The following is an 18,089-nucleotide window of genomic DNA, read 5'->3' as shown; positions in this document are numbered from 1 at the left end:
TCATGTCCTTTGTAGGGACATGGATGAAGCTGGAAACCATCATTCTCAGCAAACTATCACAAGGACTTTAGGTGGGAATTGAACAATGAGAACACTTGGACACAGGAAGGGGAACATCACACACTGGGGCCTGTCATGGGGTAGGGGGAAGGGGGAGGGATAGCATTAGGATATATACCTAATGTAAATGACAAGTTAATGGATGCAGCACACCAACATGGCACATGTATACATATGTAACCTGCATGTTGTGCACATGTACCCTAGAACTTAAAGTATAATAATAATAAAAAAAAGAAAATGTCAAGTGTTACCACCTTTTGTGAAAGTATCTAGAAATATCTTTTAAAAATAAATTTGACCCAGTAATTCCTACACCTAGGAATATGTCCTATAGAAATTAAAATGCCAATTCATATGGACACTTATATATGGCTATTTATTGTGGGCTTGCTCATGGTAATCATAAAGCAGAAATAAAATTAATGTCCAACAATAAAGAATTTAAGAAGAATGGTTTAGAGCTATTCTGTATAATTTGGAAGGGTTTCTACAGGGTTTTATTTAGTCAAAAATAAGATGCAGATGTATATTGTATACAAATGTATATTGTATACACATGTATTGTATATACACGTAAGATGTATATTTTATACAATAGAAATCATTTTCTAAAAATGAGCAAGATAAGTTGTGTGTATGTGTAAAATCAGTATGTGTAGGTTGATATGAATACAGCTTATTAACATAACTTACACTCCATGGGGGAATGAGGATGTGCTTGATGTTTTAATATGATGTAAGAAGGAGAAGAATAGGGTGGGGCGCAGTGGCTTACGCCTGTAATCCCAGCACTTTGGGAGGCCGAGGAGGGCGGATCACGAGGTCAGGAGACCAAGACACTGGCTAACACAGGTGAAATCCCGTCTCTACTAAAAATACAAAAACATTAGCTGGGCGCCTGTAGTCCTAGCTACTCGGGAGGCTGAGGCAGGAGAACGGCGTGAACCCGGGAGGCGGAGCTTGCAGTGAGCAGAGACCACGCCAACACTGCACACGAGCCTGGGCAACAGAGCAAGACTCTGTCTCAAAAAAAAAAAAAAAAAAGGAGAAGAATAAATTTAGTATTAATATACAATCCAATTTATGCACACATGTGAATTTAGATATATAATGTAATATATAATCATCTAAATGTTAATAGTGGTTCAGAGTGGTAGGATTTTAGATGGCTTTTATTTTTTCTTTATATTTTAATGAATTGTTCACAATTTAAAGATAATAAAGGTAGTAATATATAAAATTTAAATAATTAAAAAAGTCTTTCCATTGTGTACAAAGAGTATGCAATGTTTAAAAACATTTTTAAACATAATTATATTAGGCAATATTTATATCTAACCTAGAGGACACAAAGATAAAAAATTATCAGCAAATAAGAAATATAAAGAAACTGGTTACATTTGTTACTAAAATACACTGGATTTTCAAAGCTTTCAGATATAAATGTTAATGTGATTTTGTATATCAATGACTGCAAGAAATGCCCAGATGTGATTTAACTATGATCTTTGTCTTTATCTAGGCATTAACAACTAGGCTTCCAAGATAAATCTTGATACGATTTATGTATTTTATCTAAACTTTTACATTAAAATAGCCACATGAATAAACAGTAATTTCTTTTCTTACTGTACTTTTATTTTTTTTCCTTCAAGAGACTGCATCTTGCTCTGTTCCCCAGGCTGGACTCCTGTGGTGGAATCATAGTTCACTGCAGCCTCCAAACCCCAGGCTCAAGAAATCCGCCTGCCAAAGCTTCTGGAGTAGCTAGGACTACAGGCATGTGCTCCTATGCGCAACTAATTTTTTTAATTTTATTATTATTTTTTGTAGAGATAGAGGCCTCAATATCTTGTCCAGGCTGGTCTTCAACTCTTGGTGTAAAGCGATTCTACTGCCTCAGCCTCCCAAAGTGCTGGGATTACAAGCATAAACCACTGCAACCTGCCCAATTTACATACTTTTAAAATGATAGACAATATGAAGAAAGATAGAAAGAAATATAAACATCAAGTATTCCTGCTATCTAAATCAGTTGAAATATTTATAATTTTATCTTTATAATTGGTATTTAACTCTGCTGCCTCTCTAGAATAATATGCCAATTTTATAATTATTTTATTGTCCTTTCTTAAAAATTCCCGATACAACATGTCTCTATCAGGTGCCGTTCATCTTTAACATAGAGGAAGGCTCTAGTTTGTTCTGGAATTTCCTTAGCATCTAGTCTACTTCTCTCAGATAAAAAGAGTAAGTTGGCAATGATAAACCATGGGGTTGACAAATGTGATCAATAACATGATGAACTTTCTCAATAAAACTAGTTAAGTAATTAATAATTTTATTCTTACTTCACACCTTTCCTCCTCTACAAATGCCCTAAATTGTAATTTCCTTGAATGTTCCACAGTTATTTTCTTTCATTGAAGTAAATTCGTCTCTTAATATTTTTAAAGCATTTTTTGTAAGTCTAAAGTATTTTCTTTAAATCTATCTTGCATTTAAAAACATTTCTAGAAAAATTTCACAAACACTTTAAAAAAATTACTGATATACCTGTGGCATTGCAGTTACTGTTGTAGATAAATTTATTTAATTACATGTAGAAGTACTATCATTCATTTTCCACTAATGAAATAATAAATACAATGCCTGTGAGGGGATTACAAGCATAAAGACATAACTGAAATTCCAACTTTAAAAAGACATTATCAAAATGATCATTTCTAATAGAGATGACCAATGCAGAACAATGGGTATGGTTTCACAGGCTGTATTTTCTAGATATTGAATGACAACACCCTTCTCATCCTTTGGTAACCACCAATGGCTGAGCAGCTCCTCAGAGTCCTCTCAACAGAGACAGAGGAGGAAAGGGCATGGGAATCAGAAAGACAGTCTCAAGTAGTTCATGATCTAGTTAACAAAATACTACACATGAATGATATGAAAAAACACAGGCTTATTATCACAATCAAATTAATCTAGCACAACCGAAGCACTTCATTTGTCCCCAACAGGGTAGAACTAGCCTGTTTTCATTCAATCTGTACTTTTCCATCAGGCATTCTCAGTAAATGTCCCTGATAGACAATAAAATCTCACTATGGACTATTCAGCTCTATCCATAGCAACAATATAGGACAACTGCCCTCACTCCCAATTTATTCTCAGCTTCACTTGCTCCTCTGGCTCCTTCGGCTCTAGACTACCAGCCTCATAATGAAATGGGAGGTAAAATGAAGCTTTTCATAGATATGTCACCAGGGCACTCTTACCAAGAAACCTCACAAATCACATTAGGCAATGTTTTCTTTTCAAATTGATCTATTTCACAACACATTGCTTTGGTTGTTCAAACGCAGTTTCAGAAATCAAATTTGCAAGTCTAAAATTAAGATGACACAGCAGAGCACATGCATCATTCATGATGATTTCACAGTGTTTCCTAGTCTGATTTACAGTTGTCAAAATTAACCTTACATGGCATAATCCATTATACATTTCACTCAATATTGCATTTCCAAATCATGACATTGTATCCCAATCATGACATATCATCAGTTTAAACTAGTTTCTATTGATTTTAATTTCTTTTAGTTACTTTCTACGTTTTGCTTTCTTTCTGGCAAGATATAAACTTTATATGACTTTTATGATGACACTCCTTTAATAACTATTTCTCCAGAATTTCCAACACAATCCTCATTTTCATATTTTATTTTTATATTGCAGATTTGGTTTACCTTACTTTTTTTCTCTGATTTATCTTTTTTATCATATAGAAAACCTCACATTATTCTGAACTAAGTCACAGAGTTTAGTCTTTATCATAGAGTTCCTGTAGACACAAATCCTTGGCACTTAAAGAAAGAAAAGCATAAACAAAGTATCTTCCTATCTACTGTTATTTTGAATGTAGTGTCTTACTAGTTAGGATATAAATTATTAATAATTAAGGATAGAAATAATTATAAAATTCTGCATCCATAAATGTTTTGTAATGGAAACCAGTGATGCAGTAATTTTTTCTCCAAGGAAAGCTCTATGATTTATTTGAAGATCAAAATACTCAATGACCTTGGCTGTTGCAGATTTGTATCAGATTTGTTGAATATCACAAATCACACAAAACTAATTTTCAAATATGTTTGTCATAATGACCTGGCTTCTAAACAAGGACAGTTTTATTTTGTGCTTAGTAGGATGTATTAAAGATAACATCATATTAGTGATATTTGGATGCTTCCAGAATTTAAAGCAGTTTTTCTGGCTACTGTGAGTAGGAAAAGATTTTGTAAGGTTAGTGGAAAGACATATTTATAGTAAAATGTATATATTTACAAAGTAAACATTTATGTTTTTAATATTGGCCTTGTCTTAACATTTTAAAGGTACATAGTTCTAAAAATGGTGTTTATTTTAATTTTCCAAATTGTATATAAATCATATATAGATTTTTCCTCATTATTCAGTATAACCCTGCCTTTTTTCAAAGAGATTTAAAGAACTTAAGAAGGCAAGAATTTTGTTCTTTTCTCTTTTGTTTTCAATTATCTTTACCATCTAATTATTTTAAAGCCATTATTTATTATTAATAAAATTCATGTTTTCCTCAGCCATTATCAATTTACATGGCAATTTTACATTCATGATTTTTTTGTATCTTTACAATAATCCTGACACATAAGTAAAGCAGGGATTTTATACCTACTTTAAAATTAAGAAATAAGTAGTAAAGTTCAGACTTTAATCCAGGCCATCTGAATCTGATGCTGGTGTTATGTCATATCAGTTGTGTAAAACTATTCTTCTAGTGTCAAATATGACTTAGTTTCTAAGCTCCCAGCAGATAGGTACACTACCTCTCCAGACTACCTAAAAGATCTATCTTAAACAGGACCACCAGGGTTTCACTTGCCTTATTCTCTCTTACTAACCTGGTTGAATATCTAAAATTGTCCCAGTCAATATTAATTTCTAAAATAACACAGTGAAGGGCCATGTATTAATGTCATGAATAGATTATATTAATTATTTTTTTAAATAGCCAGTAAGCATAGAGGAACAAAATAAAAGCCAAGTTAAGTTTTGACTAAATAAAATCTCCAAAATGTTATAACATAGGTATCCCTTAGAAAGGCTTTAGAGATCTTCGTAGTTATGGGAGAAAATAAAGGCAGAGAGTTGAAGGCTTAAATATTTTCCCATGAGGGGAGATGTTTACACTCAAAGAAAAAGTAATTCATGATTTTGTACCTGGTCAAAATTTATCCTTCAGTGCTTTATACTTACCTAAAATATTGCTAGATTCATGGACTATCTAAATTAGAAGGTAGCGATCATAGCAGGTCAGTGCTATTAGGACTCAGGAAAGAAAAATTAAGCACCTGATAGATGATCCCTAAATATTTGCTGAATAAATATACAGAAACAGATGATGAAGTCTTTGTAGGGAGAGAACATGAGATTCCTCAGTCCATGAGTCAGCTCACTCCTCTTCCCACTTAGGGCGGAACTAGGAAAAGCAAAGAAGTACCTAGGAACAAAATTTAAGAAGGCACTTGCATGACCCTGGGGGTGAGTGCCTCATTAAATTTTGTGTCTCAGTAGCATCTCTTGCGTCTTACCCTGTTCCCACCCCCACTAATCCATATTATTCCCTGATTAGATGTCCTCCTTCCTTATTCATCATCTAAAAGAAAAAATTGCCATGTCACACTCTCAGGGCAGACTTCCTGATTCATCATCTATTATAAAAGAAAAGAATGCTATGCCACACCCCATGGCTGACTTCCTCTTCTATTGCAGTCCAGGATTGGAGAAAGTAAATGAATGTGGGGGTGGGGGTGAGTAGAGTGAAGTAATTATTTAAAAATATCCTTTCTCACTCATCTCTCCCTCTTCAGCAGGGTCAAACCTGGAACACGTAGAGTTTGGCTAGCACATACAAGGATAAAAAGTGAAAACATGCGCTTGTAATCCCAGCACTTTGGGAGGCCGAGGCGGGCGGATCACGAGGTCAGGAGATCGAGACCACGGTGAAATCCCGTCTCTACTAAAAATACAAAAAAAATTAGCCGGGCGTGGTGGCGGGCGCCTGTAGTCCCAGCTACTCGGAGAGGCTGAGGCAGGAGAATGGCGTGAACCCGGGAGGCGGAGCTTGCAGTGAGCTGAGATTGCGCCACTGCACTCCAGCCTGGGCGACAGAGCGAGACTCCGAAAAAAAAAAAAAAAAAGTGAAAACGTGTCTAGGTTGAACAAGGAATAGAAGAAAACCTCAGTTGTTAGCATCATGAAAGGTTATAACAAACACAGCCTGGGATCAGCTTTAGTGTTCTGGCCACTTGAAATCATCTCAGAGTGTCCCTGACTTTCGTCTATTGAGGACTGCAAATAAAATGGCCAATTATTTGATACATATTATTTGAGAAAGATGAAATAACATAGAAACAAAATACGGCAGGCAACTTCTTTTCCTTCTGTTTCTAGTATTTGCCAGCACTATCCAAATCATCCTAGCATTTTGCCATTTATTTATCAGAACTCCAAAGGTTGGAGGATGGTTATAGGCAGACATTGGAAGATACAATCAAACTCTTAAATGAAAACTGCCAATATTGAATTTCTTCTTGAGTTGATCCTGTATTGTCTATCTGGCCTCAATGTCTCCATTGCTGCTACTTTGATCCAGGGCTTCCTCACCTCATTCTTGGATTATAACCATGACCTTACTTGTGGCTGTCCAAACTCTAGAATTTGACCCCTCCAATCCATTCTGCATATCATTCCTGTTTATGAACATAATTTTGCTCAGTTTACTGAAGAAAAGGCCAAATTTTTCTGCCCTACCATCAAGGTCATTGGGCTTCCTTTCAAACGTTATTTACTGCTCTTTTGCCACCTGCTCCTTTAATTCAAGTCATACTAGCATCTTGACTTCCCCTTACAGATAACCTGCTCATTCTATTCTCAGATTTTTTTAAAATGAGGTTTGACTTGGAGTGCTCAGTCTTTCCACCATACCCTACTTAGGTAAGTTCTATCCATTCTTGGGGAGGAACTGGTCAAATTCTACTGCCTTATCAAATTACTTTAATAAATATAGGTACAGTCTTTCAAAAACTTTAGTCATTTTTATGTAAGATTTATCCTTTCATCAATGATTTACTTTTTACCAAGTATGAACTCTACATTATGCAACCCATAAAAGATACAAAATCTCTGGGCCGACCCAGAATTATCATAATTTAAAGTAATTTTATTTATTTATTTTTCTCTTGTCTTTCCTAAACAGAATTAAAGACATCAAAGTTAGAGATAACGCTTTATAGAGAGTTGGAACTATGTAGTGACTACTATGTTCTCCTTCACCTATTTTGTATTTAATTTCATTATATGGGATCCTTGATAGATTAGAATGCCAGAGAAGTGTATTTTTGATAAAAGCACTTGAACACCGTTTTACAATTCAAAATGTATCAGTATATCATATATTGTATAAAATTCAAATGTATTCCAATTTTATACCATTGAAAATAATTTCTGACAAATTCACATTTATTATTCCAGAGTTAGGATGTACATCTCTGTTTCAGTATTTGTCTCCATTCTTATCCATCTGTTAATGGGAATATACGTATATTCATATTTATGTAGGTTAGTGATCTGTTATATGTAGTCTTTTGAAATCTTAAAATGATTTTGTTGTTATTGTTGCATAATCTCAACCTTAGTCATAATTAATTTTTATTTTTCAAAAACTTGCTTCATTTATTCCAGTATGTTACACTGTAAATACTTGTGTCAATATTCCAAGATGTTTACTGTACAATGGCTTCTTGTATTAAGCACAGCAGTATTTTGTCCACTTACAATTCAATTGCTATACTAGTAAAAACTACTCAAACAAATTTTTCATGATCTCATGTTTTATCTAATATCAGTGACCACATATTTGTACTAAGTAGAGAAGAAAGCATCTCTCAATGAAACTTTTGGGAAAAAGCTAGATAATCCCTTTATAATACAATGATATGAGATTTAAAAAAAATAAAGAATATAGCAAGGTGAAAGTGTGAGTTGAGGCCTAAAAAGAAGAAAATAAGATAAAACACGTGGAATTACTAACGTGTTAGCAGACTCTAAAAGAGTGAGCATATTCTTAATTAGGTAATACAAAACAATGCATTAATGATTTATTAAATTCCCTCTTTTATGGGAATTTGTATTTTCTTTTGAAAGTATTTCCTCCTATTTAAAATTATTCTTGTTTGAGTCAGAGAGAAACTCAATACTACCCACATCAAGCCAGTAGAATTCCAACAAATAAACGAAAACAATGGGCAAGATCACAGTCGCTGCCAAGGAAATGCAAGGTCACTGCCCCGATCAGCAGCCTGGCTGTTTCCATAGGAAATTTACTCTCACACTGTCTCAAGCAAGAGAGCTAAATAGAACGATTAAATGGGAGATATTACTAAAACTCCCAGGAAAAGTGATGAAAGTGACATAAACCTTATTTCAAGTTCATATGGAGGATGATTAGGCAGTGACATGTATTATCTGACTTAAGGTTAGTCCCTTCCCCAAATCCATCAAAGGTCTAAAATACTACCTAGGACCCTCTTTTTATTTAATTTTATTTAATTTTCCTCACTTAAAACAAAAATAACCAACAGTGCATTCCTAAGAGGGTAGGTATTATGTTAGGTGTTCTTACAACACAAAATAATAAAAATAATAGTAATTATGCCATAATAATAAAAGGAGCAGAAAGAAATCTTTGCAGGTGATGAATATGTTTATGACCTTGATCATTTCATCAAGGTCATATTCCCAAACCCCTTGAGTTGTATACCTTTAATATGTACAACTTTTCATATATCAAGCATACCCCAATAATGTGATTTTAAAAATACTTCTGAAAAGTAAAAGGAGAGGTGAAGACATCCTGTTCATGATGAGATAATCATATGTTGGGATATAAAAAGTGACCCTGGTGGTCACTTTAATATTTTCGAATTTGTTAGAAGTTTACAGGTAGACATTGACAATTTTAGCCCTTAATTTGCCATCACTGACACCAACTAATTGATAGTGATGAGCTTTGTGGCTTCAAGATATAAAAACAGGAGTGACTGACATAAGTAAGGACGCTTATAAATGGACAAAAGATGACACTAAATTTAAAAATTCTCAGAGACTATTGGAGTACATTTATGGTATTAATAATGGTATGTTTTCTCATACAGAAAATATAGCAACAGCAATTATTTAGTGTTAACCAGGAATAATAATATTGAAATAATATTCTCAATGTTGTATCCTAAATGGAATCAGTATAAATGTATATTATCTTAATTGAATAAAACATATCTTTTGAGGATATTCTTTTACATGTTCTGGTCATTTTTTTTCATGACCTTAGACGGTTCCATTTTCTCATTGGCTTCAGTTGAATTCCTGTTAGTTACTAAAAGACTCAGGTTTTAAAACTGAAAGATTCTCTTAAATTTTAATACTGTAACAAACATTTACTGGGAGCTGATTATGTTCTAGGCATTGTCTTAGCCTAATGTAGGCAATTAAGGTTAACGTTGCATCTTTCTTAGATGGGTTGATAGGTGCAGCAAACCACCATGGCACATGTATACCTGTGTAACAAACCTGCACGCTCTGCACATGTAGCCCAGAACTTAAAGTAAAATTTAAAAAAATTAAATAAAAATCATATTTACTTAAAAAAAACAAAGTTTGTCTAGTCATTCACCTATTGTTATTACATAGATCATAAATGCATACATATAAATATATATGTGTTGGTATATAGCCTTACATAATATACATACATATAAATATATACATACAAAATGTATACATGTAAATATATATGTGTTGGTATATAGCCTTACATAATATAACACAAATTTCCTGAGAAAACCTTCAATATTTAACAATTTTTCATGAAATCTTGGACCTGACATAATATAAATGCAAAGTACCTTTTTAAGGAATGAAATTAAGTTGAGGAAAAGAGGAAAAGTAAATAGAAACAAATTTGGATAATAACAGGTGAACAGATCAGAATGGGAGATGTACATAAACTGAAGCATAAGTTTGAAGATAAAGATGTCATAGTTAATGAGGGATGTTCAATGGGAATTTAACAAAATAGAAGCCAAGTTATTTTTGAATTATAATTTTGGCCAGACCAGCTGTCTTGTGTCTCAATGCTGTTTCAGTGAAGAATATATTCTGACTATCTAGTTGCTCTATCATTTTGAAATAAATATAAATATCTTTGGTAGGAGTAAGAAAAGGAGTAACTGATTGGACAAAGAGTTTATTTTTTATATAAAAAATAAAATACTGTATATAAAATAAGCTAAAATCACTCTCATTAACAATGTGCCTCCTCATGAATAATTTGCCTTACAATCCTAGCTAAAGATAACATAAAGCCATAGTGATTAGCAAAATATTATTTCCTTATTTATTTATGTTAAAGTTTTAATTATTGTGATTTTAAAATGTATGCAATATACTTTTATAATAGCAAATGTATATAACTTACAAATAAATAAACATATATTGGGGTATGTTAAAAACCCTGTTATTAATAAATGTGGAAATGTTTAGACCTGCAGGATATAAAGTCTAAACATTTAAACTTGACCTCCAAGATCTTTATAGGTTTCCAAGACCTTTGTAGGTTTTCTCCATTTCTCTTCTAGGCTAGTTCCTCTTCCCTTTGTAATCTAACCTCCAGAGGTGAAACAACCTACAGAAACAGTATTTTTCCACAAGGAACCATTACTGCTGCAATTCTCAGTGCCTTTGCTTTTTTTGTTCCCATATTCTTTGGCCATCTCCATCCTAGACCTGGTGCATGCCTTCTAATCCTTAACTCCAGCAGCATTTTCTCTAGGAGGCCATTCTTGATCCTGCCAACCTCCTTCCAGGAAGAATTCATTATCTCTGTTGTTATCTGCATGCACTTTCTCTCTCTCTGTAGACAAAATATAGCAGCTCTAATATTTTATTGTTTCTTTTGTGACATTATTTCTATAATAAAATATAGATCCTTGAGATTATGATCTTTGTTTTGTCTTTTTGTCTGCATATTCTAGTGCCCAGAATGTCTTGATGCCTTTAGTTTTGTTGAATGAAAAGTTAAATAAGTAAATAAATGCATAATAAATTAATTAGTTGATGAGTAAACTAACAACGACATAGAAGCAGTTCTCTGGTTCTGACACTGTGCTCTAACATAGCTATTATTTATCAGTCAGGGCCAACAGAAAACAGAATTAAACTTACATGGGTTAATTCAGAAAAGTTCATAAAAGAATTATTAACAAAATTGTAGGCATCGAGGAGCGGTACCGCATCTTGCGGCTATTAACTATAGGAAGATTATTGCCCTATGGCAATAAAGGAATCAAGGGAAAGGATTTTACTAGAATCTGAGGTAGACCTAGAGCTGGGGAGAGGACTGCTGGCAGAGGCAGGAGACTTTGCTAGAGAAATTCAGCCAGGAACAGACAGGAATAGTCTCTCTTCCCACCATCTGATATCCTGCTGCTTTCTCCCACTGGTAGAATCCAATGAGAAAGAAGGCTCAGAAGCCTATGAATACACTGCTCAGAGGTCAGCATCTGGACACACGAGCTGAATGGGCAAGGGGTGATAGTGGACCTCTAAGGTCAAACATAATATACTGCCTGGTCAGCTCGACATTTTGAGAAAACTAAAATGTCCTTTTTAGCCATCTACCGTCTACCACAGAATATGGGCATACTGACCATATTTAGTCGGGTGTGGCCAACAGGCAGCCGAGGCAAGCTTTTGAGACATGATGATGAGTATCTGGCGGGCAACTCGACGCTTTGGATATAACAGAAAGTTTTAAGATCTAAAAGCCTGCTATTTAGAAGTAGTAATTTTATAAATGGATTCTGAACAACCTAAAAGGAGTGTTACTTTAAATAGTGGGCAATTTTCTCCTTTCTCTTTGGTAAAGTTAGGATTAGATTTGCAATTTTACTGATTCACAAAGTCGTAGCATGGGGATGGGCCCTCAGGAACCATATAGCTCATCAACTGAGTGATAACCTTGCAGTTACTCCCATGACTGCAGAGTGCTGCCTTAGTCTATAGGCACTGCATAGAAATTCACCCTGATGTTTCAGTATGAACTGATTTGTAGGCCATGTTGAAAATTAATTAACTCTCTGCCAAGGAAGATATATAGGATTTAACGTCTGCAATTTTAGGTATGGTGTTTGTTCGGGGTTCATTAGAATCACAAAAGTTGAAAGGCTTTTAGAGATTTATTTTTAGGCTCTCTCCCTCATCACTGCCTATCCCAGAAAACACGTATGGTTTACAGATGAGAAAGCTGGGTCCCAGAAAGTGTAAATGGCTTGTTCAATACTCTGTAGCCATGAGTGCATAGGTTTACTACTCTTATTTATTATTTATTTATCCTAATTATCCATTACTTAAATTCCATTCTTGTTGATTCAGCCAGCTTCACAACTGTTATAAAGCAAATGCTTTATATTCAAGTTTGATATCACCATTCTGGAAAGCAGTCCTAAAACAGAAGGTTGGAGTAATTAACAACTAGTATTCTAAGGTAAAGTGAGAACCAGGCAAAAAGAGATAAGCTGTGTTGAGAAAAAAATACAATTTTCTGCTCAACAGTTTTAAATTTGAAGATGAGAGGGGATGCCAGAAAGCCTGGGCTTGGAAAACAAAAATCAGAAATCCACTTTAAGAAGTATTATTCATTTCTATCTGAAATGCTAAGGCTGAATTTATATAAAGACTTAAAAGGAAAAATGAATTTGGTAACAGAAATGAGATAAAAATACTCCAAGATGTTAGTATTTCTAGAGGTTATTCTATCATTCACCCCTTCATGTTTTACGCAGTTATGTTTATCCCATGTATTTTTGCCTGAAGTATCTGCTTTATGGAGTTATCTAGAAGCTGGATAGTTCTACTTTTCTTGGCTTAGCCAACAGAAATCTGTTTTAAATCCTAAATCTGTCTTATTCCCTCAGGAATTCACTGGGCTGAATTTCCCACACTTTTTGGAAATGCTTCTCCTGGAATTATAATTACCATTAATTGTCTTTGTCAGACAATTTGACAAAACAAGGTAGGTTCAAATGGGGAACTGGCTCTTAAGGGACCTTCCCCAGATTCCCTGTCTTGCCCTTCCCCTGACCAGATTGGGATAATCCAATAAAAAGAGCCTTGGATAAACCTTCATGGATTGTGCCACCGGGTGCTTTAGAGGAGTCTCTTTTATGCTTCAAGTTCTAGCTTCCTCGGTCTCTGAGGCACAGATTTATCATATAGACACTTCGTTTTTTCAGTTTTCCATTTTCCTTTTTTTTTTTTTTTAAAAAAAACTGTAGATTATTTCCTTGATTGGGGTTACTGATTGATTTCAAGGCAGGGGAGTGGAGTAAAATTGCCTTTACTTCCTCATGTTTAATTCCAAATCACATACCTTATGTGGTAATAACTGCATGATTTTCTCTATGTCAAAAGAAAACAATTATAACAAATTTAAATATGTTAATAGGTTTTATCTGCAATTCTGGAATTTGGCAACACTTCCTTCCACAAGTTGGAATAAATATTCCCATGAGCTGAGCAGAGGAGGTGGATTTTATAAATAGTAAAGGGCTGAGGAAAGCAAAACAGAAAACAAAACATGGATTGGTCACTTCAAAGTTACTTTTCTGTAAAGGTTACAGCAGAAAACAAAAACAAAAACAAAAACAAAGTCCTTATCATGTCTACTAGGATTGACCTGTTTGGGGATTTGGCTATTATCTCTCTTCTGATTTCTCAGAAGGCAGATAAATAACTTATTTTCAGCTTGGTGACTGGAACTTTTGCATAAGGAACACCATTTTGGTTTAGTCTGTTGGGCCTGGTGCAGGAGAAGGAGGCTCAATCCTGACCAATGGCCTCCTATAGATTTTATTTAACACTCATAAGAGTTCGTACAGCAGGCTGAGACTTCTATCCTTAGAAAGGCCTGCTTGGAGGGTTTGCCCTTGGCTGGGATCTGGGAACTTAACTGGTAAACAGTTCCTTACATTGATATAAAATTTTCTGTAAATGATAAGAGTGGCTGTGCCTAATCTGTTTGTATAAATATAATTTATTATATTACTTGTTATCGTTATTACCATAGAGTATAATGCACTTAATTATCTTGTGAAGTTAGCCTTTCCTCTCTCTTTATTTTTCAGTATTTTCCTGTCTAATACATCTATTTTTCCCTTGTAAATTTCACAGTAGCAATGTACAGTTGGTATGTTTACTAAATATTCTAGACAAGCACAACTACATCCTTTTCTATTTTTCCAAGTCTAGTGTTAAGTGCAGAACTTTAATAGTTAAGTTTATTTACAGATTTGTTTTAAGTTTTCCTTTTGCAAGTGAGATATTTTAATCTTTTTCCCCATTATAATACTTAATTTTTTAAGCATCTAGGGCATATATTGATTTTTGGATATTATCTTTGTGTACATCAACCTCATTGATTTTTTTATTGTTTATAATATATTTTCAATTGATTAGCTGGAGTATTCCAGAATTATCATAACGTCTGAGGGAAAAGGTCTTATTTTTGCCACTTGCTTTCCAATTTTCATTTCCTTCTCTTTTCAGGTACATTGACTGGTACTTAGAATGAAAAGGTCTTATCATTACAGATAATGTGCTGTCCTGTCTTATTTTTTACTTTAAAGAGAATGCTTCTAATGTTTCACAATTGAGCACCGTCCCAGCTTTCAGTCTGATGTCTCGTCGCCTATCTCTCTCCATAAAAGTTGATCTATATTATTTCTCCCATTAGGTCATTATTTCAACTTCTTCTTGCAGAATATTAGTCTTGTACAATTTCGATGTGTGAATCAAGGTCTTCTTTTAATTTCAAGAAAGTCTTATCCTTGTATTTTGTTGTGTTTTCTGTTTTAATTTTTCTGGTTCTATCTTCAGGAACATCAATGTTTCATATAGTAATGTCCTTTGTTTGCATATCCATTATCTCTTTTAAAAATTAGTTTATTTGATGTTCTCAAACTCTTCTCTATGTCATTGGCTCTTTTTACCACCAAATATTTTTCCATTTTTTATTGCTTCTAATGTTAATTGCATTTCTGTTCTTAATTTATAATTCTGAATTGCATTTCTCTTCTTATTTTATAATTCTCCTCCATTTCTTTTTTGAGCTCTAACAGATCACTTTTAAACTCATTCTGTTTTTAAATTCTTTCTGTTTTGGATTCAGAAAACCGTATTTCCTTTAACATCTTTGGTTTCCTGGAGAAACACTTGGTATACTTTCACACCAACTCTTGGTCCTGCTAAGATTTCACCCAGCCAGGCTGGAAGTCACTGGTTTACAGGGAGGCCTCCTGTGTCCTAGCATATGTGTAGTGATTTAGAATTCTCTTCCACTAGTTGTCAAAACTTTAATCCCTCAGTCTGTCAAACTGATAGCCTTTTGTTGGCAATAATGGCATAGTGGGCTTCCTGCCTATTACGCTATTCTGATTTTAAGCAGAACTCGAGTATGCTTCAGCAGCCCTTTTCACTGAGACAGACCATGTCATACTAAGGAAGTGTCATTGGCTTGTCCCCTCAGAAAGCTCAGGCTACTGTTAGAGATTCTGAGTGTTCATGAAAGCTGGTAACACATATGCCCTTCTAAGTATCCTCCCTAAGTTATATCTAATTTTACCACATTAGCCAAATTTCTGTATCAATTGTGGTTTGGGACTGTAACCGTTTCCTGCTGTCATAAAAGAATAGAGTTTCATTTGTGTTTTTCATTCTTATTGATTTTGGTCTATTGGAAAGTGGAAAGCAGGGCAGATCTATCATCGTTAACTTAAACATTTGAGCAGTAATTCTAAAATTATTTTTGTCTATGATCTGCTTCCCCAGATTGTTGGTTTTTAGTTAAACTTATGCAGTTACTATAATATAATTTTTAGCCATATTAAATTATTTTTATTCTCCTACATGATAACATTGTTTCTGGATTTAATAGAAGCTAAAACATTTTAAATTTGATCACTAAGTTCTTGATTTGTGGCCCTGTGCTTTGGTGATGTCATTGATTCACTCTTCGCTTTATTGGCTTCATTGATATCACGGTATAATATCTGAGCAAAACTAGGTCAAAATACCTGATTTTTGTCTCTTCTTCTCTTGGACTTTCTTGATCACACATGATAATTCCTATATAATAGAAATATTCACAGCCAATTTATTTAACATAAAGTTTAACCTATACTGTAATAAGTGAGAAAATATATGCAACTATCAATTTATTGGAAGTTATATGGTATTTCTAATGGGATACAAGTTCTTGACAAATAAGCTCTGCAGTTTTAAATATGTTTGTTTAATTCAAACAACTGGATGAGAATATTAGGCTCTATGCAATGGTAGCTACTATCCTAATTACACTTTTAATTGAGTAGTCAACATTAAATTAAATGTCTACAGCATGCTAACTCAGTGATAGCAGGAAACAACTCAACTTGCTTTGGAGACTCATTCAATTATTTGATGTAAGCCAAGTAACTAATGTAACTGTAATATACTTCAGGAAAAGAGATAAGAAAATCACCAGAATAAGGATAGTCAGAAAAGACCAAAATAGGAATTGAGTTGAAAATATACATGATACAGAATCAGAGGTACACACACACACACACACACACACACACACACATATTTAAGGAGTTGTAGGAAACCTGGGGAATGAAGGCAGAACAAACAGCCTTCATTCAAGGCCACAGGACCAGAACTAGAATGGAAAAAGGGCAAATTACTGTACAGCTGAAATAAAATGCAATTGTATCAATACAAAGAGGGGAGAGAGTAGCAAAAATTCCAAAAAACAGTAACCAGAACTCTATGATGAGAGAAGGTTATTGTCTTAGACAGACCAATCAATTTTTGTTTATCTAATTAAACTATATCCTTTTTCAAAAATACTTTAAGCCAGATTTCAAAATCTATGCATAGCAAAATCAGCAGACAAGAATAGGTTGAAAAAAAAAATCGGGTGAGAAAAAAAATAAGGCTAAATAAAGCTTAAGATATGTTAATAAACAACATGCATGCCCCACAGTCCTATTTAGGTTCTTAACAGAAGAAGTTAACATGCAAATGTGGTCTGTTACAAGATTTCCAGAGGCCATAAGAAAAACAATCCAGCTGTTCACCAGAAGCACAGAGGTCGAAACTTCAGGGAAATTTATCTTATATGTTTCTTAATCAAGAGGATAGACTGTGTGATAGAGTTGATGACACTTTCAATGCCATTTCTACAGTAAATCTGATATACAATTCTTACTGATGTTACTATATTTTTTTCGGTTCAATCCAAATCATAACTGCATAAATATTTCTGAAGAAGCAATTATGCAAATATCCAGATAAGCCACTCCCAGATGGTCTGGTTTATCCAAGAGCAAAATTTAAAATACCCAGAGAACATCATGTCTTTCAGATAATCCTCAATGAAAATTATTTTCACAATAAGTAAATCATACATGAGATAGTTTTTCATAATATAGTCATTATGTACCCAAAGATAATTTGTTAAATAATTTCTGTCTAGAAAATGAAGCTAATTAGTTACATGTTTCCTGAATGAGGCTACTCATGATTCAATACCCTCTACTTACCTTATTTTTGGCTGGTTGCTGTTTCCTTCTCTGGAGGGAGTTATTCCATTATATACAATGTGCAAGAAAATTATTCTTAGGTATAGCTCCCCGGGTTGTTGTTTACAGCAGATTTTGTTTATAGGGTAATTCTGAAAATGCTGTCTTGGAGAGATTACAACTATGCCTTTTTCTATTAACTCACTGAAATAAGTATCTGAAATTAAAATCCGAATATTTCAGCCCCTAGGCAATTTTTTTTTTTCTATTATAGGGAAACAACACAGTCTACACATAGAGAAGAAG

General features: G+C 33.9%; 1 protein-coding gene across 1 annotated transcript in view; it reads right to left on the bottom strand.

Moving 5' to 3' along the window:
- THSD7A (thrombospondin type 1 domain containing 7A) overlaps positions 1-18,089 on the bottom strand; it is a 475,310-nt gene that overhangs the window by 252,359 nt on the left and 204,862 nt on the right. The window lies entirely within an intron of this gene.

The sequence above is a fragment of the Hylobates moloch genome, unplaced genomic scaffold (assembly GCF_009828535.3).
Source record: "Hylobates moloch isolate HMO894 unplaced genomic scaffold, HMol_V3 SCAFFOLD_1, whole genome shotgun sequence".
In the NCBI taxonomy this organism is placed as follows: domain Eukaryota; kingdom Metazoa; phylum Chordata; class Mammalia; order Primates; family Hylobatidae; genus Hylobates; species Hylobates moloch.
Note: the sequence above shows the minus strand (reverse complement) of the source record. Positions and strands in the feature narration are given on the sequence as shown.